This window comes from Carassius gibelio, chromosome A14 (assembly GCF_023724105.1).
Source record: "Carassius gibelio isolate Cgi1373 ecotype wild population from Czech Republic chromosome A14, carGib1.2-hapl.c, whole genome shotgun sequence".
Lineage (NCBI taxonomy): Eukaryota > Metazoa > Chordata > Actinopteri > Cypriniformes > Cyprinidae > Carassius > Carassius gibelio.
In genome coordinates, this window is record NC_068384.1 from 25,122,489 (window position 1) to 25,145,380 (window position 22,892).

The window sequence follows — 22,892 nt, forward strand, 5'->3', positions numbered from 1 at the left end:
TGCAGCAGGTGCTGGACAAAGTTCAAACTTTCTAGAGCGCAAGTGTTTAACCTTCTGCATTCGAAAGCTCAAACAAATGGAATATGCTTTGAAATTCTACGTGTTCAACTGTAGGCATATCTCAGCGTACATGTACAAAAATTAACTATACTTTGGTTTCCAGGGTGAGCTTCGACATCACAGTGCTAAGAGGTCCTTCATGAAAACCACCCGAGCCCAGAGAGCAGTCAGGCACTTGCACAAGTGACGAGGTGGCCGAGTGGTTAAGGCGATGGACTGCTAATCCATTGTGCTCTGCACGCGTGGGTTCGAATCCCATCCTCGTCGTTCCTTGCTCTACTCGTTCATCTGCTCTGCACATTTGGTGCACTTTCCTTTTGTTCCACGTTCACCTCATGCAGTGCGATCCAAAAGGGTCGATGATCTGAATCAGCTGTGTTAAATAAAGGAAGTACTATTTAAAAGGACGAGACCTGTTCTTCAACAACACAATAAGCTTCAAAAGAAGCTGGCAAAAATTGCCAAGGCTGACTGTATTTCAAGGCATCCTGGCGGGGTATTGGGTAAAGTTTTCAACCAGCAATGATCGCGCCTCGGATGAGCCTCATAGGCTACAATATTGCCTCTGCGAAAGAATGATGTCAAAGGTCGCGACCTTTCAACTGGACCCATGTGGACGTGGAACGACAGGGTGGTAATTGGCTCCAAACTGCGTGGTGTGTCTACGAATCCAGTAGGCAGTATGTACGAGAAGCCTTATTTGCTGCTCTCCCTTTACTTAAAGAGGTTTGTGAGTTGCTTTCTCGAAGCCCTGGGGGAAGAGACTTATTGGTATCTTGGCAAAAAGGGGTGGAGTGGTAAAGCTGGTGGTTTGGGTCAGTATAGATTCTGTTTGACGAGGCCCCTGGGGGGTTGGGTAGGATACTGACGAGTGCAGGGAGTGCAAGTTCTGAGGGAGGTCCTGTGTCAAATGTGCTACCCTTTGCTAGACTCAGGTGTTCTCTCAAAACGGCAACGGAGACCAGAACGACAGAGGGCCACAATGACAAGCACTTGTCTGAGGGTCATGAGATAGGAGCAAGCTCAGCTTTTAAGAGTACAAAGAACATCAGTCATAAATGATGAAAAATGCAGCAGGTGCTGGACAAAGTTCATACTTTGTAGAGCGCAAGTGTTTAACTTTCTGCATTCGAAAGCTCAAACAAATGGAATATGCTTTGAAATTCTACGTGTTCAACTGTAGGCATATCTCAGCGTACATGTACAAAAATTAACTATACTTTGGTTTCCAGGGTGAGCTTCGACATCACAGTGCTAAGAGGTCCTTCATGAAAACCACCCGAGTCCAGAGAGCAGTCAGGCACTCGCACAAGTGACGAGGTGGCCGAGTGGTTAAGGCGATGGACTGCTAATCCATTGTGCTCTGCACGCGTGGGTTCGAATCCCATCCTCGTCGTTCCTTGCTCTGCTCGTTCATCTGCTCTGCACATTTGGTGCACTTTCCTTTTGTTCCACGTTCACCTCATGCAGTGCGATCCAAAAGGGTCGATGATCTGAATCAGCTGTGTTAAATAAAGGAAGTACTATTTAAAAGGACGAGACCTGTTCTTCAACAACACAATAAGCTTCAGAAGAAGCTGGCAAAAATTGCCAAGGCTGACTGTATTTCAAGTCATCCTGGCGGGGTATTGGGTAAAGTTTTCAACCAGCAATGATCGCGCCTCGGATGAGCCTCATAGGCTACAATATTGCCTCTGCAAAAGAATGGTGTCAAAGGTCGCGACCTTTCAACTGGACCCATGTGGACGTGGAACGACAGGGTGGTAATTGGCTCCAAACTGCGTGGTGTGTCTACGAATCCAGTAGGCAGTATGTACGAGAAGCCTTATTTGCTGCTCTCCCTTTACTTAAAGAGGTTTGTGAGTTGCTTTCTCGAAGCCCTGGGGGAAGAGACTTATTGGTATCTTGGCAAAAAGGGGCGGAGTGGTAAAGCTCGCGGTTTGGGTCAGTATAGATTCTGTTTGACGAGGCCCCTGGGGGGTTGGGTAGGATACTGACGAGTGCAGGGAGTGCAAGTTCTGAGGGAGGTCCTGTGTCAAATGTGCTACCCTTTGCTAGACACAGGTGTTCTCTCAAAACGGCAACGGAGACCAGAACGACAGAGGGCCACAATGACAAACGCTTGTCTGAGGGTCATTAGATAGGAGCAAGCTCAGCTTTTAAGAGTACAAAGAACATCAGTCATAAATGATGAAAAATGCAGCAGGTGCTGGACAAAGTTCAAACTTTCTAGAGCGCACGTGTTTAACCTTCTGCATTCGAAAGCTCAAACAAATGGAATATGCTTTGAAATTCTACGTGTTCAACTGTAGGCATATCTCAGTGTACATGTACAAAAATTAACTATACTTTGGTTTCCAGGGTGAGCTTCGACATCACAGTGCTAAGAGGTCCTTCATGAAAACCACCCGAGCCCAGAGAGCAGTCAGGCACTCGCACAAGTGACGAGGTGGCCGAGTGGTTAAGGCGATGGACTGCTAATCCATTGTGCTCTGCACGCGTGGGTTCGAATCCCATCCTCGTCGTTCCTTGCTCTGCTCGTTCAACTGCTCTGAACATTTGGTGCACTTTCCTTTTGTTCCACGTTCACCTCATGCAGTGCGATCCAAAAGGGTCGATGATCTGAATCAGCTGTGTTAAATAACGGAAGTACTATTTAAAGGGACGAGACCTGTTCTTCAACAACACAATAAGCTTCAAAAGAAGCTGGCAAAAATTGCCAAGGCTGACTGTATTTCAAGTCATCCTGGCGGGGTATTGGGTAAAGTTTTCAACCAGCAATGATCGCGCCTCGGATGAGCCTCATAGGCTACAATATTGCCTCTGCAAAAGAATGATGTCAAAGGTCGCGACCTTTCAACTGGACCCATGTGGACGTGGAACGACAGGGTGGTAATTGGCTCCAAACTGCGTGGTGTGTCTACGAATCCAGTAGGCAGTATGTACGAGAAGCCTTATTTGCTGCTCTCCCTTTACTTAAAGAGGTTTGTGAGTTGCTTTCTCGAAGCCCTGGGGGAAGAGACTTATTGGTATCTTGGCAAAAAGGGGTGGAGTGGTAAAGCTCGCGGTTTGGGTCAGTATAGATTCTGTTTGACGAGGCCCCTGGGGGGTTGGGTAGGATACTGACGAGTGCAGGGAGTGCAAGTTCTGAGGGAGGTCCTGTGTCAAATGTGCTACCCTTTGCTAGACACAGGTGTTCTCTCAAAACGGCAACGGAGACCAGAACGACAGAGGGCCACAATGACAAACGCTTGTCTGAGGGTCATTAGATAGGAGCAAGCTCAGCTTTTAAGAGTACAAAGAACATCAGTCATAAATGATGAAAAATGCAGCAGGTGCTGGACAAAGTTCAAACTTTCTAGAGCGCACGTGTTTAACCTTCTGCATTCGAAAGCTCAAACAAATGGAATATGCTTTGAAATTCTACGTGTTCAACTGTAGGCATATCTCAGTGTACATGTACAAAAATTAACTATACTTTGGTTTCCAGGGTGAGCTTCGACATCACAGTGCTAAGAGGTCCTTCATGAAAACCACCCGAGCCCAGAGAGCAGTCATGCACTCGCACAAGTGACGAGGTGGCCGAGTGGTTAAGGCGATGGACTGCTAATCCATTGTGCTCTGCACGCGTGGGTTCGAATCCCATCCTCGTCGTTACTTGCTCTGCTCGTTCAACTGCTCTGAACATTTGGTGCACTTTCCTTTTGTTCCACGTTCACCTCATGCAGTGCGATCCAAAAGGGTCGATGATCTGAATCAGCTGTGTTAAATAACGGAAGTACTATTTAAAGGGACGAGACCTGTTCTTCAACAACACAATAAGCTTCAAAAGAAGCTGGCAAAAATTGCCAAGGCTGACTGTATTTCAAGTCATCCTGGCGGGGTATTGGGTAAAGTTTTCAACCAGCAATGATCGCGCCTCGGATGAGCCTCATAGGCTACAATATTGCCTCTGCGAAAGAATGATGTCAAAGGTCGCGACCTTTCAACTGGACCCATGTGGACGTGGAACGACAGGGTGGTAATTGGCTCCAAACTGCGTGGTGTGTCTACGAATCCAGTAGGCAGTATGTACGAGAAGCCTTATTTGCTGCTCTCCCTTTACTTAAAGAGGTTTGTGAGTTGCTTTCTCGAAGCCCTGGGGGAAGAGACTTATTGGTATCTTGGCAAAAAGGGGTGGAGTGGTAAAGCTCGCGGTTTGGGTCAGTATAGATTCTGTTTTACGAGGCCCCTGGGGGGTTGGGTAGGATACTGACGAGTGCAGGGAGTGCAAGTTCTGAGGGAGGTCCTGTGTCAAATGTGCTACCCTTTGCTAGACTCAGGTGTTCTCTCAAAACGGCAACGGAGACCAGAACGACAGAGGGCCACAATGACAAACACTTGTCTGAGGGTCATGAGATAGGAGCAAGCTCAGCTTTTTAAGAGTACAAAGAACATCAGTCATAAATGATGAAAAATGCAGCAGGTGCTGGACAAAGTTCAAACTTTCTAGAGCGCAAGTGTTTAACCTTCTGCATTCGAAAGCTCAAACAAATGGAATATGCTTTGAAATTCTACGTGTTCAACTGTAGGCATATCTCAGCGTACATGTACAAAAATTAACTATACTTTGGTTTCCAGGGTGAGCTTCGACATCACAGTGCTAAGAGGTCCTTCATGAAAACCACCCGAGCCCAGAGAGCAGTCAGGCACTTGCACAAGTGAGGAGGTGGCCGAGTGGTTAAGGCGATGGACTGCTAATCCATTGTGCTCTGCACGCGTGGGTTCGAATCCCATCCTCGTCGTTCCTTGCTCTACTCGTTCATCTGCTCTGCACATTTGGTGCACTTTCCTTTTGTTCCACGTTCACCTCATGCAGTGCGATCCAAAAGGGTCGATGATCTGAATCAGCTGTGTTAAATAAAGGAAGTACTATTTAAAAGGACGAGACCTGTTCTTCAACAACACAATAAGCTTCAAAAGAAGCTGGCAAAAATTGCCAAGGCTGACTGTATTTCAAGTCATCCTGGCGGGGTATTGGGTAAAGTTTTCAACCAGCAATGATCGCGCCTCGGATGAGCCTCATAGGCTACAATATTGCCTCTGCGAAAGTATGATGTCAAAGGTCGCGACCTTTCAACTGGACCCATGTGGACGTGGAACGACAGGGTGGTAATTGGCTCCAAACTGCGTGGTGTGTCTACGAATCCAGTAGGCAGTATGTACGAGAAGCCTTATTTGCTGCTCTCCCTTTACTTAAAGAGGTTTGTGAGTTGCTTTCTCGAAGCCCTGGGGGAAGAGACTTATTGGTATCTTGGCAAAAAGGGGTGGAGTGGTAAAGCTCGCGGTTTGGGTCAGTATAGATTCTGTTTGACGAGGCCCCTGGGGGGTTGGGTAGGATACTGACGAGTGCAGGGAGTGCAAGTTCTGAGGGAGGTCCTGTGTCAAATGTGCTACCCTTTGCTAGACTCAGGTGTTCTCTCAAAACGGCAACGGAGACCAGAACGACAGAGGGCCACAATGACAAACACTTGTCTGAGGGTCATTAGATAGGAGCAAGCTCAGCTTTTAAGAGTACAAAGAACATCAGTCATAAATGATGAAAAATGCAGCAGGTGCTGGACAAAGTTCAAACTTTCTAGAGCGCACGTGTTTAACCTTCTGCATTCGAAAGCTCAAACAAATGGAATATGCTTTGAAATTCTACGTGTTCAACTGTAGGCATATCTCAGTGTACATGTACAAAAATTAACTATACTTTGGTTTCCAGGGTGAGCTTCGACATCACAGTGCTAAGAGGTCCTTCATGAAAACCACCCGAGCCCAGAGAGCAGTCAGGCACTCGCACAAGTGACGAGGTGGCCGAGTGGTTAAGGTGATGGACTGCTAATCCGTTGTGCTCTGCACGCGTGGGTTCGAATCCCATCCTCGTCGTTCCTTGCTCTGCTCGTTCATCTGCTCTGCACATTTGGTGCACTTTCCTTTTGTTCCACGTTCACCTCATGCAGTGCGATCCAAAAGGGTCGATGATCTGAATCAGCTGTGTTAAATAACGGAAGTACTATTTAAAGGGACGAGACCTGTTCTTCAACAACACAATAAGCTTCAAAAGAAGCTGGCAAAAATTGCCAAGGCTGACTGTATTTCAAGTCATCCTGGCGGGGTATTGGGTAAAGTTTTCAACCAGCAATGATCGCGCCTCGGATGAGCCTCATAGGCTACAATATTGCCTTCGCGAAAGAATAGTGTCAAAGGTCGCGACCTTTCAACTGGACCCATGTGGACGTGGAACGACAGGGTGGTAATTGGCTCCAAACTGCGTGGTGTGTCTACGAATCCAGTAGGCAGTATGTACGAGAAGCCTTATTTGCTGCTCTCCCTTTACTTAAAGAGGTTTGTGAGTTGCTTTCTCGAACCCCTGGGGGAAGAGACTTATTGGTATCTTGGCAACAAGGGGTGGAGTCGTAAAGATCGCGGTTTGGGTCAGTATAGATTCTGTTTGACGAGGCCCCTGGGGGGTTGTGTAGGATACTGACGAGTGCAGGGAGTGCAAGTTCTGAGGGAGGTCCTGTGTCAAATGTGCTACCCTTTGCTAGACTCAGGTGTTCTCTCAAAACGGCAACGGAGACCAGAACGACAGAGGGCCACAATGACAAGCGCTTGTCTGAGGGTCATTAGATAGGAGCAAGCTCAGCTTTTAAGAGTACAAAGAACATCAGTCATAAATGATGAAAAATGCAGCAGGTGCTGGACAAAGTTCAAACTTTCTAGAGCGCACGTGTTTAACCTTCTGCATTCGAAAGCTCAAACAAATGGAATATGCTTTGAAATTCTACGTGTTCAACTGTAGGCATATCTCAGTGTACATGTACAAAAATTAACTATACTTTGGTTTCCAGGGTGAGCTTCGACATCACAGTGCTAAGAGGTCCTTCATGAAAACCACCCGAGCCCAGAGAGCAGTCAGGCACTCGCACAAGTGACGAGGTGGCCGAGTGGTTAAGGCGATGGACTGCTAATCCATTGTGCTCTGCACGCGTGGGTTCGAATCCCATCCTCGTCGTTCCTTGCTCTGCTCGTTCAACTGCTCTGAACATTTGGTGCACTTTCCTTTTGTTCCACGTTCACCTCATGCAGTGCGATCCAAAAGGGTCGATGATCTGAATCAGCTGTGTTAAATAACGGAAGTACTATTTAAAGGGACGAGACCTGTTCTTCAACAACACAATAAGCTTCAAAAGAAGCTGGCAAAAATTGCCAAGGCTGACTGTATTTCAAGTCATCCTGGCGGGGTATTGGGTAAAGTTTTCAACCAGCAATGATCGCGCCTCGGATGAGCCTCATAGGCTACAATATTGCCTCTGCAAAAGAATGGTGTCAAAGGTCGCGACCTTTCAACTGGACCCATGTGGACGTGGAACGACAGGGTGGTAATTGGCTCCAAACTGCGTGGTGTGTCTACGAATCCAGTAGGCAGTATGTACGAGAAGCCTTATTTGCTGCTCTCCCTTTACTTAAAGAGGTTTGTGAGTTGCTTTCTCGAACCCCTGGGGGAAGAGACTTATTGGTATCTTGGCAACAAGGGGTGGAGTCGTAAAGATCGCGGTTTGGGTCAGTATAGATTCTGTTTGACGAGGCCCCTGGGGGGTTGTGTAGGATACTGACGAGTGCAGGGAGTGCAAGTTCTGAGGGAGGTCCTGTGTCAAATGTGCTACCCTTTGCTAGACTCAGGTGTTCTCTCAAAACGGCAACGGAGACCAGAACGACAGAGGGCCACAATGACAAGCGCTTGTCTGAGGGTCATTAGATAGGAGCAAGCTCAGCTTTTAAGAGTACAAAGAACATCAGTCATAAATGATGAAAAATGCAGCAGGTGCTGGACAAAGTTCAAACTTTGTAGAGCGCAAGTGTTTAACCTTCTGCATTCGAAAGCTCAAACAAATGGAATATGCTTTGAAATTCTACGTGTTCAACTGTAGGCATATCTCAGCGTACATGTACAAAAATTAACTATACTTTGGTTTCCAGGGTGAGCTTCGACATCACAGTGCTAAGAGGTCCTTCATGAAAACCACCCGAGCCCACAGAGCAGTCAGGCTCTCGCACAAGTGACGAGGTGGCCGAGTGGTTAAGGCGATGGACTGCTAATCCATTGTGCTCTGCACGCGTGGGTTCGAATCCCATCCTCGTCGTTCCTTGCTCTGCTCGTTCATCTGCTCTGCACATTTGGTGCACTTTCCTTTTGTTCCACGTTCACCTCATGCAGTGCGATCCAAAAGGGTCGATGATCTGAATCAGCTGTGTTAAATAAAGGAAGTACTATTTAAAAGGACGAGACCTGTTCTTCAACAACACAATAAGCTTCAAAAGAAGCTGGCAAAAATTGCCAAGGCTGACTGTATTTCAAGTCATCCTGGCGGGGTATTGGGTAAAGTTTTCAACCAGCAATGATCGCGCCTCGGATGAGCCTCATAGGCTACAATATTGCCTCTGCGAAAGAATGATGTCAAAGGTCGCGACCTTTCAACTGGACCCATGTGGACGTGGAACGACAGGGTGGTAATTGGCTCCAAACTGCGTGGTGTGTCTACGAATCCAGTAGGCAGTATGTACGAGAAGCCTTATTTGCTGCTCTCCCTTTACTTAAAGAGGTTTGTGAGTTGCTTTCTCGAAGCCCTGGGGGAAGAGACTTATTGGTATCTTGGCAAAAAGGGGTGGAGTGGTAAAGCTCGCGGTTTGGGTCAGTATAGATTCTGTTTGACGAGGCCCCTGGGGGGTTGGGTAGGATACTGACGAGTGCAGGGAGTGCAAGTTCTGAGGGAGGTCCTGTGTCAAATGTGCTACCCTTTGCTAGACTCAGGTGTTCTCTCAAAACGGCAACGGAGACCAGAACGACAGAGGGCCACAATGACAAACACTTGTCTGAGGGTCATTAGATATGAGCAAGCTCAGCTTTTAAGAGTACAAAGAACATCAGTCATAAATGATGAAAAATGCAGCAGGTGCTGGACAAAGTTCAAACTTTCTAGAGCGCACGTGTTTAACCTTCTGCATTCGAAAGCTCAAACAAATGGAATATGCTTTGAAATTCTACGTGTTCAACTGTAGGCATATCTCAGTGTACATGTACAAAAATTAACTATACTTTGGTTTCCAGGGTGAGCTTCGACATCACAGTGCTAAGAGGTCCTTCATGAAAACCACCCGAGCCCAGAGAGCAGTCAGGCACTCGCACAAGTGACGAGGTGGCCGAGTGGTTAAGGTGATGGACTGCTAATCTGTTGTGCTCTGCACGCGTGGGTTCGAATCCCATCCTCGTCGTTCCTTGCTCTGCTCGTTCATCTGCTCTGCACATTTGGTGCACTTTCCTTTTGTTCCACGTTCACCTCATGCAGTGCGATCCAAAAGGGTCGATGATCTGAATCAGCTGTGTTAAATAACAGAAGTACTATTTAAAGGGACGAGACCTGTTCTTCAACAACACAATAAGCTTCAAAAGAAGCTGGCAAAAATTGCCAAGGCTGACTGTATTTCAAGTCATCCTGGCGGGGTATTGGGTAAAGTTTTCAACCAGCAATGATCGCGCCTCGGATGAGCCTCATAGGCTACAATATTGCCTCTGCGAAAGAATAGTGTCAAAGGTCGCGACCTTTCAACTGGACCCATGTGGACGTGGAACGACAGGGTGGTAATTGGCTCCAAACTGCGTGGTGTGTCTACGAATCCAGTAGGCAGTATGTACGAGAAGCCTTATTTGCTGCTCTCCCTTTACTTAAAGAGGTTTGTGAGTTGCTTTCTCGAACCCCTGGGGGAAGAGACTTATTGGTATCTTGGCAACAAGGGGTGGAGTCGTAAAGATCGCGGTTTGGGTCAGTATAGATTCTGTTTGACGAGGCCCCTGGGGGGTTGTGTAGGATACTGACGAGTGCAGGGAGTGCAAGTTCTGAGGGAGGTCCTGTGTCAAATGTGCTACCCTTTGCTAGACTCAGGTGTTCTCTCAAAACGGCAACGGAGACCAGAACGACAGAGGGCCACAATGACAAGCGCTTGTCTGAGGGTCATTAGATAGGAGCAAGCTCAGCTTTTAAGAGTACAAAGAACATCAGTCATAAATGATGAAAAATGCAGCAGGTGCTGGACAAAGTTCAAACTTTCTAGAGCGCACGTGTTTAACCTTCTGCATTCGAAAGCTCAAACAAATGGAATATGCTTTGAAATTCTACGTGTTCAACTGTAGGCATATCTCAGTGTACATGTACAAAAATTAACTATACTTTGGTTTCCAGGGTGAGCTTCGACATCACAGTGCTAAGAGGTCCTTCATGAAAACCACCCGAGCCCAGAGAGCAGTCAGGCACTCGCACAAGTGACGAGGTGGCCGAGTGGTTAAGGCGATGGACTGCTAATCCATTGTGCTCTGCACGCGTGGGTTCGAATCCCATCCTCGTCGTTCCTTGCTCTGCACATTTGGTGCACTTTCCTTTTGTTCCACGTTCACCTCATGCAGTGCGATCCAAAAGGGTCGATGATCTGAATCAGCTGTGTTAAATAACGGAAGTACTATTTAAAGGGACGAGACCTGTTCTTCAACAACACAATAAGCTTCAAAAGAAGCTGGCAAAAATTGCCAAGGCTGACTGTATTTCAAGTCATCCTGGCGGGGTATTGGGTAAAGTTTTCAACCAGCAATGATCGCGACTCGGATGAGCCTCATAGGCTATAATATTGCCTCTGCAAAAGAATGGTGTCAAAGGTCGCGACCTTTCAACTGGACCCATGTGGACGTGGAACGACAGGGTGGTAATTGGCTCCAAACTGCGTGGTGTGTCTACGAATCCAGTAGGCAGTATGTACGAGAAGCCTTATTTGCTGCTCTCCCTTTACTTAAAGAGGTTTGTGAGTTGCTTTCTCGAACCCCTGGGGGAAGAGACTTATTGGTATCTTGGCAACAAGGGGTGGAGTCGTAAAGATCGCGGTTTGGGTCAGTATAGATTCTGTTTGACGAGGCCCCTGGGGGGTTGTGTAGGATACTGACGAGTGCAGGGAGTTCAAGTTCTGAGGGAGGTCCTGTGTCAAATGTGCTACCCTTTGCTAGACTCAGGTGTTCTCTCAAAACGGCAACGGAGACCAGAACGACAGAGGGCCACAATGACAAGCGCTTGTCTGAGGGTCATTAGATAGGAGCAAGCTCAGCTTTTAAGAGTACAAAGAACATCAGTCATAAATGATGAAAAATGCAGCAGGTGCTGGACAAAGTTCAAACTTTGTAGAGCGCAAGTGTTTAACCTTCTGCATTCGAAAGCTCAAACAAATGGAATATGCTTTGAAATTCTACGTGTTCAACTGTAGGCATATCTCAGCGTACATGTACAAAAATTAACTATACTTTGGTTTCCAGGGTGAGCTTCGACATCACAGTGCTAAGAGGTCCTTCATGAAAACCACCCGAGCCCACAGAGCAGTCAGGCTCTCGCACAAGTGACGAGGTGGCCGAGTGGTTAAGGCGATGGACTGCTAATCCATTGTGCTCTGCACGCGTGGGTTCGAATCCCATCCTCGTCGTTCCTTGCTCTGCACATTTGGTGCACTTTCCTTTTGTTCCACGTTCACCTCATGCAGTGCGATCCAAAAGGGTCGATGATCTGAATCAGCTGTGTTAAATAAAGGAAGTACTTTTTAAAAGGACGAGACCTGTTCTTCAACAACACAATAAGCTTCAAAAGAAGCTGGCAAAAATTGCCAAGGCTGACTGTATTTCAAGTCATCCTGGCGGGGTATTGGGTAAAGTTTTCAACCAGCAATGATCGCGCCTCGGATGAGCCTCATAGGCTACAATATTGCCTCTGCGAAAGAATGATGTCAAAGGTCGCGACCTTTCAACTGGACCCATGTGGACGTGGAACGACAGGGTGGTAATTGGCTCCAAACTGCGTGGTGTGTCTACGAATCCAGTAGGCAGTATGTACGAGAAGCCTTATTTGCTGCTCTCCCTTTACTTAAAGAGGTTTGTGAGTTGCTTTCTCGAAGCCCTGGGGGAAGAGACTTATTGGTATCTTGGCAAAAAGGGGTGGAGTGGTAAAGCTCGCGGTTTGGGTCAGTATAGATTCTGTTTTACGAGGCCCCTGGGGGGTTGGGTAGGATACTGACGAGTGCAGGGAGTGCAAGTTCTGAGGGAGGTCCTGTGTCAAATGTGCTACCCTTTGCTAGACTCAGGTGTTCTCTCAAAACGGCAACGGAGACCAGAACGACAGAGGGCCACAATGACAAACACTTGTCTGAGGGTCATGAGATAGGAGCAAGCTCAGCTTTTTAAGAGTACAAAGAACATCAGTCATAAATGATGAAAAATGCAGCAGGTGCTGGACAAAGTTCAAACTTTCTAGAGCGCAAGTGTTTAACCTTCTGCATTCGAAAGCTCAAACAAATGGAATATGCTTTGAAATTCTACGTGTTCAACTGTAGGCATATCTCAGCGTACATGTACAAAAATTAACTATACTTTGGTTTCCAGGGTGAGCTTCGACATCACAGTGCTAAGAGGTCCTTCATGAAAACCACCCGAGCCCAGAGAGCAGTCAGGCACTTGCACAAGTGACGAGGTGGCCGAGTGGTTAAGGCGATGGACTGCTAATCCATTGTGCTCTCCACGCGTGGGTTCGAATCCCATCCTCGTCGTTCCTTGCTCTACTCGTTCATCTGCTCTGCACATTTGGTGCACTTTCCTTTTGTTCCACGTTCACCTCATGCAGTGCGATCCAAAAGGGTCGATGATCTGAATCAGCTGTGTTAAATAAAGGAAGTACTATTTAAAAGGACGAGACCTGTTCTTCAACAACACAATAAGCTTCAAAAGAAGCTGGCAAAAATTGCCAAGGCTGACTGTATTTCAAGTCATCCTGGCGGGGTATTGGGTAAAGTTTTCAACCAGCAATGATCGCGCCTCGGATGAGCCTCATAGGCTACAATATTGCCTCTGCGAAAGAATAGTGTCAAAGGTCGCGACCTTTCAACTGGACCCATGTGGACGTGGAACGACAGGGTGGTAATTGGCTCCAAACTGCGTGGTGTGTCTACGAATCCAGTAGGCAGTATGTACGAGAAGCCTTATTTGCTGCTCTCCCTTTACTTAAAGAGGTTTGTGAGTTGCTTTCTCGAACCCCTGGGGGAAGAGACTTATTGGTATCTTGGCAACAAGGGGTGGAGTCGTAAAGATCGCGGTTTGGGTCAGTATAGATTCTGTTTGACGAGGCCCCTGGGGGGTTGTGTAGGATACTGACGAGTGCAGGGAGTGCAAGTTCTGAGGGAGGTCCTGTGTCAAATGTGCTACCCTTTGCTAGACTCAGGTGTTCTCTCAAAACGGCAACGGAGACCAGAACGACAGAGGGCCACAATGACAAGCGCTTGTCTGAGGGTCATTAGATAGGAGCAAGCTCAGCTTTTAAGAGTACAAAGAACATCAGTCATAAATGATGAAAAATGCAGCAGGTGCTGGACAAAGTTCAAACTTTCTAGAGCGCACGTGTTTAACCTTCTGCATTCGAAAGCTCAAACAAATGGAATATGCTTTGAAATTCTACGTGTTCAACTGTAGGCATATCTCAGTGTACATGTACAAAAATTAACTATACTTTGGTTTCCAGGGTGAGCTTCGACATCACAGTGCTAAGAGGTCCTTCATGAAAACCACCCGAGCCCAGAGAGCAGTCAGGCACTCGCACAAGTGACGAGGTGGCCGAGTGGTTAAGGCGATGGACTGCTAATCCATTGTGCTCTGCACGCGTGGGTTCGAATCCCATCCTCGTCGTTCCTTGCTCTGCTCGTTCAACTGCTCTGAACATTTGGTGCACTTTCCTTTTGTTCCACGTTCACCTCATGCAGTGCGATCCAAAAGGGTCGATGATCTGAATCAGCTGTGTTAAATAACGGAAGTACTATTTAAAGGGACGAGACCTGTTCTTCAACAACACAATAAGCTTCAAAAGAAGCTGGCAAAAATTGCCAAGGCTGACTGTATTTCAAGTCATCCTGGCGGGGTATTGGGTAAAGTTTTCAACCAGCAATGATCGCGCCTCGGATGAGCCTCATAGGCTACAATATTGCCTCTGCAAAAGAATGGTGTCAAAGGTCGCGACCTTTCAACTGGACCCATGTGGACGTGGAACGACAGGGTGGTAATTGGCTCCAAACTGCGTGGTGTGTCTACGAATCCAGTAGGCAGTATGTACGAGAAGCCTTATTTGCTGCTCTCCCTTTACTTAAAGAGGTTTGTGAGTTGCTTTCTCGAACCCCTGGGGGAAGAGACTTATTGGTATCTTGGCAACAAGGGGTGGAGTCGTAAAGATCGCGGTTTGGGTCAGTATAGATTCTGTTTGACGAGGCCCCTGGGGGGTTGTGTAGGATACTGACGAGTGCAGGGAGTGCAAGTTCTGAGGGAGGTCCTGTGTCAAATGTGCTACCCTTTGCTAGACTCAGGTGTTCTCTCAAAACGGCAACGGAGACCAGAACGACAGAGGGCCACAATGACAAGCGCTTGTCTGAGGGTCATTAGATAGGAGCAAGCTCAGCTTTTAAGAGTACAAAGAACATCAGTCATAAATGATGAAAAATGCAGCAGGTGCTGGACAAAGTTCAAACTTTGTAGAGCGCAAGTGTTTAACCTTCTGCATTCGAAAGCTCAAACAAATGGAATATGCTTTGAAATTCTACGTGTTCAACTGTAGGCATATCTCAGCGTACATGTACAAAAATTAACTATACTTTGGTTTCCAGGGTGAGCTTCGACATCACAGTGCTAAGAGGTCCTTCATGAAAACCACCCGAGCCCACAGAGCAGTCAGGCTCTCGCACAAGTGACGAGGTGGCCGAGTGGTTAAGGCGATGGACTGCTAATCCATTGTGCTCTGCACGCGTGGGTTCGAATCCCATCCTCGTCGTTCCTTGCTCTGCTCGTTCATCTGCTCTGCACATTTGGTGCACTTTCCTTTTGTTCCACGTTCACCTCATGCAGTGCGATCCAAAAGGGTCGATGATCTGAATCAGCTGTGTTAAATAAAGGAAGTACTATTTAAAAGGACGAGACCTGTTCTTCAACAACACAATAAGCTTCAAAAGAAGCTGGCAAAAATTGCCAAGGCTGACTGTATTTCAAGTCATCCTGGCGGGGTATTGGGTAAAGTTTTCAACCAGCAATGATCGCGCCTCGGATGAGCCTCATAGGCTACAATATTGCCTCTGCGAAAGAATGATGTCAAAGGTCGCGACCTTTCAACTGGACCCATGTGGACGTGGAACGACAGGGTGGTAATTGGCTCCAAACTGCGTGGTGTGTCTACGAATCCAGTAGGCAGTATGTACGAGAAGCCTTATTTGCTGCTCTCCCTTTACTTAAAGAGGTTTGTGAGTTGCTTTCTCGAAGCCCTGGGGGAAGAGACTTATTGGTATCTTGGCAAAAAGGGGTGGAGTGGTAAAGCTCGCGGTTTGGGTCAGTATAGATTCTGTTTGACGAGGCCCCTGGGGGGTTGGGTAGGATACTGACGAGTGCAGGGAGTGCAAGTTCTGAGGGAGGTCCTGTGTCAAATGTGCTACCCTTTGCTAGACTCAGGTGTTCTCTCAAAACGGCAACGGAGACCAGAACGACAGAGGGCCACAATGACAAACACTTGTCTGAGGGTCATTAGATAGGAGCAAGCTCAGCTTTTAAGAGTACAAAGAACATCAGTCATAAATGATGAAAAATGCAGCAGGTGCTGGACAAAGTTCAAACTTTCTAGAGCGCACGTGTTTAACCTTCTGCATTCGAAAGCTCAAACAAATGGAATATGCTTTGAAATTCTACGTGTTCAACTGTAGGCATATCTCAGCGTACATGTACAAAAATTAACTATACTTTGGTTTCCAGGGTGAGCTTCGACATCACAGTGCTAAGAGGTCCTTCATGAAAACCACCCGAGCCCAGAGAGCAGTCAGGCACTTGCACAAGTGACGAGGTGGCCGAGTGGTTAAGGCGATGGACTGCTAATCCATTGTGCTCTGCACGCGTGGGTTCGAATCCCATCCTCGTCGTTCCTTGCTCTACTCGTTCATCTGCTCTGCACATTTGGTGCACTTTCCTTTTGTTCCACGTTCACCTCATGCAGTGCGATCCAAAAGGGTCGATGATCTGAATCAGCTGTGTTAAATAAAGGAAGTACTATTTAAAAGGACGAGACCTGTTCTTCAACAACACAATAAGCTTCAAAAGAAGCTGGCAAAAATTGCCAAGGCTGACTGTATTTCAAGTCATCCTGGCGGGGTATTGGGTAAAGTTTTCAACCAGCAATGATCGCGCCTCGGATGAGCCTCATAGGCTACAATATTGCCTCTGCGAAAGAATGATGTCAAAGGTCGCGACCTTTCAACTGGACCCATGTGGACGTGGAACGACAGGGTGGTAATTGGCTCCAAACTGCGTGGTGTGTCTACGAATCCAGTAGGCAGTATGTACGAGAAGCCTTATTTGCTGCTCTCCCTTTACTTAAAGAGGTTTGTGAGTTGCTTTCTCGAAGCCCTGGGGGAAGAGACTTATTGGTATCTTGGCAAAAAGGGGTGGAGTGGTAAAGCTCGCGGTTTGGGTCAGTATAGATTCTGTTTTACGAGGCCCCTGGGGGGTTGGGTAGGATACTGACGAGTGCAGGGAGTGCAAGTTCTGAGGGAGGTCCTGTGTCAAATGTGCTACCCTTTGCTAGACTCAGGTGTTCTCTCAAAACGGCAACGGAGACCAGAACGACAGAGGGCCACAATGACAAACACTTGTCTGAGGGTCATGAGATAGGAGCAAGCTCAGCTTTTTAAGAGTACAAAGAACATCAGTCATAAATGATGAAAAATGCAGCAGGTGCTGGACAAAGTTCAAACTTTCTAGAGCGCAAGTGTTTAACCTTCTGCATTCGAAAGCTCAAACAAATGGAATATGCTTTGAAATTCTACGTGTTCAACTGTAGGCATATCTCAGCGTACATGTACAAAAATTAACTATACTTTGGTTTCCAGGGTGAGCTTCGACATCACAGTGCTAAGAGGTCCTTCATGAAAACCACCCGAGCCCAGAGAGCAGTCAGGCACTTGCACAAGTGACGAGGTGGCCGAGTGGTTAAGGCGATGGACTGCTAATCCATTGTGCTCTGCACGCGTGGGTTCGAATCCCATCCTCTTCGTTCCTTGCTCTACTCGTTCATCTGCTCTGCACATTTGGTGCACTTTCCTTTTGTTCCACGTTCACCTCATGCAGTGCGATCCAAAAGGGTCGATGATCTGAATCAGCTGTGTTAAATAAAGGAAGTACTATTTAAAAGGACGAGACCTGTTCTTCAACAACACAATAAGCTTCAAAAGAAGCTGGCAAAAATTGCCAAGGCTGACTGTATTTCAAGTCATCCTGGCGGGGTATTGGGTAAAGTTTTCAACCAGCAATGATCGCGCCTCGGATGAGCCTCATAGGCTACAATATTGCCTCTGCGAAAGAATGATGTCAAAGGTCGCGACCTTTCAACTGGACCCATGTGGACGTGGAACGACAGGGTGGTAATTGGCTCCAAACTGCGTGGTGTGTCTACGAATCCAGTAGGCAGTATGTACGAGAAGCCTTATTTGCTGCTCTCCCTTTACTTAAAGAGGTTTGTGAGTTGCTTTCTCGAAGCCCTGGGGGAAGAGACTTATTGGTATCTTGGCAAAAAGGGGTGGAGTGGTAAAGCTCGCGGTTTGGGTCAGTATAGATTCTGTTTGACGAGGCCCCTGGGGGGTTGGGTAGGATACTGACGAGTGCAGGGAGTGCAAGTTCTGAGGGAGGTCCTGTGTCAAATGTGCTACCCTTTGCTAGACTCAGGTGTTCTCTCAAAACGGCAACGGAGACCAGAACGACAGAGGGCCACAATGACAAACACTTGTCTGAGGGTCATTAGATAGGAGCAAGCTCAGCTTTTAAGAGTACAAAGAACATCAGTCATAAATGATGAAAAATGCAGCAGGTGCTGGACAAAGTTCAAACTTTCTAGAGCGCACGTGTTTAACCTTCTGCATTCGAAAGCTCAAACAAATGGAATATGCTTTGAAATTCTACGTGTTCAACTGTAGGCATATCTCAGTGTACATGTACAAAAATTAACTATACTTTGGTTTCCAGGGTGAGCTTCGACATCACAGTGCTAAGAGGTCCTTCATGAAAACCACCCGAGCCCAGAGAGCAGTCAGGCACTCGCACAAGTGACGAGGTGGCCGAGTGGTTAAGGTGATGGACTGCTAATCCGTTGTGCTCTGCACGCGTGGGTTCGAATCCCATCCTCGTCGTTCCTTGCTCTGCTCGTTCATCTGCTCTGCACATTTGGTGCACTTTCCTTTTGTTCCACGTTCACCTCATGCAGTGCGATCCAAAAGGGTCGATGATCTGAATCAGCTGTGTTAAATAACGGAAGTACTATTTAAAGGGACGAGACCTGTTCTTCAACAACACAATAAGCTTCAAAAGAAGCTGGCAAAAATTGCCAAGGCTGACTGTATTTCAAGTCATCCTGGCGGGGTATTGGGTAAAGTTTTCAACCAGCAATGATCGCGCCTCGGATGAGCCTCATAGGCTACAATATTGCCTCTGCGAAAGAATAGTGTCAAAGGTCGCGACCTTTCAACTGGACCCATGTGGACGTGGAACGACAGGGTGGTAATTGGCTCCAAACTGCGTGGTGTGTCTACGAATCCAGTAGGCAGTATGTACGAGAAGCCTTATTTGCTGCTCTCCCTTTACTTAAAGAGGTTTGTGAGTTGCTTTCTCGAACCCCTGGGGGAAGAGACTTATTGGTATCTTGGCAACAAGGGGTGGAGTCGTAAAGATCGCGGTTTGGGTCAGTATAGATTCTGTTTGACGAGGCCCCTGGGGGGTTGTGTAGGATACTGACGAGTGCAGGGAGTGCAAGTTCTGAGGGAGGTCCTGTGTCAAATGTGCTACCCTTTGCTAGACTCAGGTGTTCTCTCAAAACGGCAACGGAGACCAGAACGACAGAGGGCCACAATGACAAGCGCTTGTCTGAGGGTCATTAGATAGGAGCAAGCTCAGCTTTTAAGAGTACAAAGAACATCAGTCATAAATGATGAAAAATGCAGCAGGTGCTGGACAAAGTTCAAACTTTCTAGAGCGCACGTGTTTAACCTTCTGCATTCGAAAGCTCAAACAAATGGAATATGCTTTGAAATTCTACGTGTTCAACTGTAGGCATATCTCAGTGTACATGTACAAAAATTAACTATACTTTGGTTTCCAGGGTGAGCTTCGACATCACAGTGCTAAGAGGTCCTTCATGAAAACCACCCGAGCCCAGAGAGCAGTCAGGCACTCGCACAAGTGACGAGGTGGCCGAGTGGTTAAGGCGATGGACTGCTAATCCATTGTGCTCTGCACGCGTGGGTTCGAATCCCATCCTCGTCGTTACTTGCTCTGCACATTTGGTGCACTTTCCTTTTGTTCCACGTTCACCTCATGCAGTGCGATCCAAAAGGGTCGATGATCTGAATCAGCTGTGTTAAATAAAGGAAGTACTATTTAAAAGGACGAGACCTGTTCTTCAACAACACAATAAGCTTCAAAAGAAGCTGGCAAAAATTGCCAAGGCTGACTGTATTTCAAGTCATCCTGGCGGGGTATTGGGTAAAGTTTTCAACCAGCAATGATCGCGCCTCGGATGAGCCTCATAGGCTACAATATTGCCTCTGCGAAAGAATGATGTCAAAGGTCGCGACCTTTCAACTGGACCCATGTGGACGTGGAACGACAGGGTGGTAATTGGCTCCAAACTGCGTGGTGTGTCTACGAATCCAGTAGGCAGTATGTACGAGAAGCCTTATTTGCTGCTCTCCCTTTACTTAAAGAGGTTTGTGAGTTGCTTTCTCGAAGCCCTGGGGGAAGAGACTTATTGGTATCTTGGCAAAAAGGGGTGGAGTGGTAAAGCTCGCGGTTTGGGTCAGTATAGATTCTGTTTGACGAGGCCCCTGGGGGGTTGGGTAGGATACTGACGAGTGCAGGGAGTGCAAGTTCTGAGGGAGGTCCTGTGTCAAATGTGCTACCCTTTGCTAGACTCAGGTGTTCTCTCAAAACGGCAACGGAGACCAGAACGACAGAGGGCCACAATGACAAACACTTGTCTGAGGGTCATTAGATAGGAGCAAGCTCAGCTTTTAAGAGTACAAAGAACATCAGTCATAAATGATGAAAAATGCAGCAGGTGCTGGACAAAGTTCAAACTTTCTAGAGCGCACGTGTTTAACCTTCTGCATTCGAAAGCTCAAACAAATGGAATATGCTTTGAAATTCTACGTGTTCAACTGTAGGCATATCTCAGTGTACATGTACAAAAATTAACTATACTTTGGTTTCCAGGGTGAGCTTCGACATCACAGTGCTAAGAGGTCCTTCATGAAAACCACCCGAGCCCAGAGAGCAGTCAGGCACTCGCACAAGTGACGAGGTGGCCGAGTGGTTAAGGCGATGGACTGCTAATCCATTGTGCTCTGCACGCGTGGGTTCGAATCCCATCCTCGTCGTTCCTTGCTCTGCTCGTTCATCTGCTCTGCACATTTGGTGCACTTTTCTTTTGTTCCACGTTCACCTCATGCAGTGCGATCCAAAAGGGTCGATGATCTGAATCAGCTGTGTTAAATAACGGAAGTACTATTTAAAGGGACGAGACCTGTTCTTCAACAACACAATAAGCTTCAAAAGAAGCTGGCAAAAATTGCCAAGGCTGACTGTATTTCAAGTCATCCTGGCGGGGTATTGGGTAAAGTTTTCAACCAGCAATGATCGCGCCTCGGATGAGCCTCATAGGCTACAATATTGCCTCTGCGAAAGAATGGTGTCAAAGGTCGCGACCTTTCAACTGGACCCATGTGGACGTGGAACGACAGGGTGGTAATTGGCTCCAAACTGCGTGGTGTGTCTACGAATCCAGTAGGCAGTATGTACGAGAAGCCTTATTTGCTGCTCTCCCTTTACTTAAAGAGGTTTGTGAGTTGCTTTCTCGAAGCCCTGGGGGAAGAGACTTATTGGTATCTTGGCAAAAAGGGGTGGAGTGGTAAAGCTGGTGGTTTGGGTCAGTATAGATTCTGTTTGACGAGGCCCCTGGGGGGTTGGGTAGGATACTGACGAGTGCAGGGAGTGCAAGTTCTGAGGGAGGTCCTGTGTCAAATGTGCTACCCTTTGCTAGACTCAGGTGTTCTCTCAAAACGGCAACGGAGACCAGAACGACAGAGGGCCACAATGACAAGCACTTGTCTGAGGGTCATGAGATAGGAGCAAGCTCAGCTTTTAAGAGTACAAAGAACATCAGTCATAAATGATGAAAAATGCAGCAGGTGCTGGACAAAGTTCATACTTTGTAGAGCGCAAGTGTTTAACTTTCTGCATTCGAAAGCTCAAACAAATGGAATATGCTTTGAAATTCTACGTGTTCAACTGTAGGCATATCTCAGCGTACATGTACAAAAATTAACTATACTTTGGTTTCCAGGGTGAGCTTCGACATCACAGTGCTAAGAGGTCCTTCATGAAAACCACCCGAGCCCAGAGAGCAGTCAGGCACTCGCACAAGTGACGAGGTGGCCGAGTGGTTAAGGCGATGGACTGCTAATCCATTGTGCTCTGCACGCGTGGGTTCGAATCCCATCCTCGTCGTTCCTTGCTCTGCTCGTTCATCTGCTCTGCACATTTGGTGCACTTTCCTTTTGTTCCACGTTCACCTCATGCAGTGCGATCCAAAAGGGTCGATGATCTGAATCAGCTGTGTTAAATAAAGGAAGTACTATTTAAAAGGACGAGACCTGTTCTTCAACAACACAATAAGCTTCAAAAGAAGCTGGCAAAAATTGCCAAGGCTGACTGTATTTCAAGTCATCCTGGCGGGGTATTGGGTAAAGTTTTCAACCAGCAATGATCGCGCCTCGGATGAGCCTCATAGGCTACAATATTGCCTCTGCGAAAGAATGGTGTCAAAGGTCGCGACCTTTCAACTGGACCCATGTGGACGTGGAACGACAGGGTGGTAATTGGCTCCAAACTGCGTGGTGTGTCTACGAATCCAGTAGGCAGTATGTACGAGAAGCCTTATTTGCTGCTCTCCCTTTACTTAAAGAGGTTTGTGAGTTGCTTTCTCGAAGCCCTGGGGGAAGAGACTTATTGGTATCTTGGCAAAAAGGGGTGGAGTGGTAAAGCTGGTGGTTTGGGTCAGTATAGATTCTGTTTGACGAGGCCCCTGGGGGGTTGGGTAGGATACTGACGAGTGCAGGGAGTGCAAGTTCTGAGGGAGGTCCTGTGTCAAATGTGCTACCCTTTGCTAGACACAGGTGTTCTCTCAAAACGGCAACGGAGACCAGAACGACAGAGGGCCACAATGACAAACGCTTGTCTGAGGGTCATTAGATAGGAGCAAGCTCAGCTTTTAACCCTTTAAAACCGCACGTATCATATTTGATACACGAGTTTCTAAGACATATATTGAATCAGTGAGAGCAATACTTTCTTTGAAAACCTGTTGTATCTATTTTGATACGTGTATTCTGCCATCTTGTGGAATTTCACTGTACTGCAGGCAGTAGAGGGGTGATTTTTTAACTTTTCAAAATGGCAGCTGCGATTGGATCAAGCCAGACGCTTTCGGCAGGAAAATAAAGGCTAATTTCAAGTTGTTAAGGTAAAAAATGATATTGGATTGCGCCTGATATAATTAATTTAACACTTTCTGAATTGAAATAATTCATAATTACTTAATAATTTAATCATTAAATTACAAGTAAATCGTGTTGGAAATTGTGTATCAAATTTGATACATCAGGTATTA

The 22,892-nt window shown here is 47.0% G+C and overlaps 1 protein-coding gene and 40 non-coding genes across 41 annotated transcripts in view; 20 read left to right on the top strand and 21 right to left on the bottom strand.

The window, feature by feature from the left end:
* Positions 1-22,892, bottom strand: part of LOC128026950 (ligand-dependent nuclear receptor corepressor-like protein) — a 473,072-nt gene that overhangs the window by 282,746 nt on the left and 167,434 nt on the right. The gene's annotated exons all lie outside the window — the stretch shown is intronic.
* trnas-gcu (transfer RNA serine (anticodon GCU)) lies at positions 246-327 on the top strand. The gene has a single exon. It is a non-coding gene; the product is annotated as a tRNA-Ser (tRNA).
* LOC128028108 (U4 spliceosomal RNA) lies at positions 497-637 on the bottom strand. Its single transcript, XR_008187093.1, has one exon. It is a non-coding gene; the product is annotated as a U4 spliceosomal RNA (small nuclear RNA).
* trnas-gcu (transfer RNA serine (anticodon GCU)) lies at positions 1,375-1,456 on the top strand. The gene has a single exon. It is a non-coding gene; the product is annotated as a tRNA-Ser (tRNA).
* LOC128027814 (U4 spliceosomal RNA) lies at positions 1,626-1,766 on the bottom strand. The gene has a single exon (XR_008186814.1). It is a non-coding gene; the product is annotated as a U4 spliceosomal RNA (small nuclear RNA).
* Positions 2,504-2,585, top strand: trnas-gcu (transfer RNA serine (anticodon GCU)). Its single transcript has one exon. It is a non-coding gene; the product is annotated as a tRNA-Ser (tRNA).
* On the bottom strand, positions 2,755-2,895 carry LOC128028089 (U4 spliceosomal RNA). The gene has a single exon (XR_008187074.1). It is a non-coding gene; the product is annotated as a U4 spliceosomal RNA (small nuclear RNA).
* On the top strand, positions 3,633-3,714 carry trnas-gcu (transfer RNA serine (anticodon GCU)). Its single transcript has one exon. It is a non-coding gene; the product is annotated as a tRNA-Ser (tRNA).
* LOC128027953 (U4 spliceosomal RNA) lies at positions 3,884-4,024 on the bottom strand. Its single transcript, XR_008186945.1, has one exon. It is a non-coding gene; the product is annotated as a U4 spliceosomal RNA (small nuclear RNA).
* Positions 4,763-4,844, top strand: trnas-gcu (transfer RNA serine (anticodon GCU)). Its single transcript has one exon. It is a non-coding gene; the product is annotated as a tRNA-Ser (tRNA).
* Positions 5,014-5,154, bottom strand: LOC128028063 (U4 spliceosomal RNA). The gene has a single exon (XR_008187050.1). It is a non-coding gene; the product is annotated as a U4 spliceosomal RNA (small nuclear RNA).
* On the top strand, positions 5,892-5,973 carry trnas-gcu (transfer RNA serine (anticodon GCU)). Its single transcript has one exon. It is a non-coding gene; the product is annotated as a tRNA-Ser (tRNA).
* Positions 6,143-6,283, bottom strand: LOC128028103 (U4 spliceosomal RNA). Its single transcript, XR_008187088.1, has one exon. It is a non-coding gene; the product is annotated as a U4 spliceosomal RNA (small nuclear RNA).
* trnas-gcu (transfer RNA serine (anticodon GCU)) lies at positions 7,021-7,102 on the top strand. Its single transcript has one exon. It is a non-coding gene; the product is annotated as a tRNA-Ser (tRNA).
* Positions 7,272-7,412, bottom strand: LOC128028100 (U4 spliceosomal RNA). Its single transcript, XR_008187085.1, has one exon. It is a non-coding gene; the product is annotated as a U4 spliceosomal RNA (small nuclear RNA).
* Positions 8,150-8,231, top strand: trnas-gcu (transfer RNA serine (anticodon GCU)). Its single transcript has one exon. It is a non-coding gene; the product is annotated as a tRNA-Ser (tRNA).
* On the bottom strand, positions 8,401-8,541 carry LOC128027954 (U4 spliceosomal RNA). Its single transcript, XR_008186946.1, has one exon. It is a non-coding gene; the product is annotated as a U4 spliceosomal RNA (small nuclear RNA).
* Positions 9,279-9,360, top strand: trnas-gcu (transfer RNA serine (anticodon GCU)). The gene has a single exon. It is a non-coding gene; the product is annotated as a tRNA-Ser (tRNA).
* LOC128027955 (U4 spliceosomal RNA) lies at positions 9,530-9,670 on the bottom strand. The gene has a single exon (XR_008186947.1). It is a non-coding gene; the product is annotated as a U4 spliceosomal RNA (small nuclear RNA).
* On the top strand, positions 10,408-10,489 carry trnas-gcu (transfer RNA serine (anticodon GCU)). Its single transcript has one exon. It is a non-coding gene; the product is annotated as a tRNA-Ser (tRNA).
* Positions 10,642-10,782, bottom strand: LOC128028138 (U4 spliceosomal RNA). The gene has a single exon (XR_008187121.1). It is a non-coding gene; the product is annotated as a U4 spliceosomal RNA (small nuclear RNA).
* On the top strand, positions 11,520-11,601 carry trnas-gcu (transfer RNA serine (anticodon GCU)). The gene has a single exon. It is a non-coding gene; the product is annotated as a tRNA-Ser (tRNA).
* On the bottom strand, positions 11,754-11,894 carry LOC128027956 (U4 spliceosomal RNA). The gene has a single exon (XR_008186948.1). It is a non-coding gene; the product is annotated as a U4 spliceosomal RNA (small nuclear RNA).
* Positions 12,633-12,714, top strand: trnas-gcu (transfer RNA serine (anticodon GCU)). The gene has a single exon. It is a non-coding gene; the product is annotated as a tRNA-Ser (tRNA).
* Positions 12,884-13,024, bottom strand: LOC128027957 (U4 spliceosomal RNA). The gene has a single exon (XR_008186949.1). It is a non-coding gene; the product is annotated as a U4 spliceosomal RNA (small nuclear RNA).
* trnas-gcu (transfer RNA serine (anticodon GCU)) lies at positions 13,762-13,843 on the top strand. Its single transcript has one exon. It is a non-coding gene; the product is annotated as a tRNA-Ser (tRNA).
* Positions 14,013-14,153, bottom strand: LOC128028111 (U4 spliceosomal RNA). The gene has a single exon (XR_008187096.1). It is a non-coding gene; the product is annotated as a U4 spliceosomal RNA (small nuclear RNA).
* On the top strand, positions 14,891-14,972 carry trnas-gcu (transfer RNA serine (anticodon GCU)). Its single transcript has one exon. It is a non-coding gene; the product is annotated as a tRNA-Ser (tRNA).
* LOC128027958 (U4 spliceosomal RNA) lies at positions 15,142-15,282 on the bottom strand. The gene has a single exon (XR_008186950.1). It is a non-coding gene; the product is annotated as a U4 spliceosomal RNA (small nuclear RNA).
* trnas-gcu (transfer RNA serine (anticodon GCU)) lies at positions 16,020-16,101 on the top strand. Its single transcript has one exon. It is a non-coding gene; the product is annotated as a tRNA-Ser (tRNA).
* LOC128027959 (U4 spliceosomal RNA) lies at positions 16,271-16,411 on the bottom strand. The gene has a single exon (XR_008186951.1). It is a non-coding gene; the product is annotated as a U4 spliceosomal RNA (small nuclear RNA).
* trnas-gcu (transfer RNA serine (anticodon GCU)) lies at positions 17,150-17,231 on the top strand. The gene has a single exon. It is a non-coding gene; the product is annotated as a tRNA-Ser (tRNA).
* LOC128027960 (U4 spliceosomal RNA) lies at positions 17,401-17,541 on the bottom strand. The gene has a single exon (XR_008186952.1). It is a non-coding gene; the product is annotated as a U4 spliceosomal RNA (small nuclear RNA).
* On the top strand, positions 18,279-18,360 carry trnas-gcu (transfer RNA serine (anticodon GCU)). Its single transcript has one exon. It is a non-coding gene; the product is annotated as a tRNA-Ser (tRNA).
* LOC128027962 (U4 spliceosomal RNA) lies at positions 18,530-18,670 on the bottom strand. The gene has a single exon (XR_008186954.1). It is a non-coding gene; the product is annotated as a U4 spliceosomal RNA (small nuclear RNA).
* trnas-gcu (transfer RNA serine (anticodon GCU)) lies at positions 19,408-19,489 on the top strand. The gene has a single exon. It is a non-coding gene; the product is annotated as a tRNA-Ser (tRNA).
* Positions 19,642-19,782, bottom strand: LOC128027963 (U4 spliceosomal RNA). Its single transcript, XR_008186955.1, has one exon. It is a non-coding gene; the product is annotated as a U4 spliceosomal RNA (small nuclear RNA).
* trnas-gcu (transfer RNA serine (anticodon GCU)) lies at positions 20,520-20,601 on the top strand. The gene has a single exon. It is a non-coding gene; the product is annotated as a tRNA-Ser (tRNA).
* Positions 20,771-20,911, bottom strand: LOC128027964 (U4 spliceosomal RNA). Its single transcript, XR_008186956.1, has one exon. It is a non-coding gene; the product is annotated as a U4 spliceosomal RNA (small nuclear RNA).
* On the top strand, positions 21,649-21,730 carry trnas-gcu (transfer RNA serine (anticodon GCU)). Its single transcript has one exon. It is a non-coding gene; the product is annotated as a tRNA-Ser (tRNA).
* Positions 21,900-22,040, bottom strand: LOC128027965 (U4 spliceosomal RNA). The gene has a single exon (XR_008186957.1). It is a non-coding gene; the product is annotated as a U4 spliceosomal RNA (small nuclear RNA).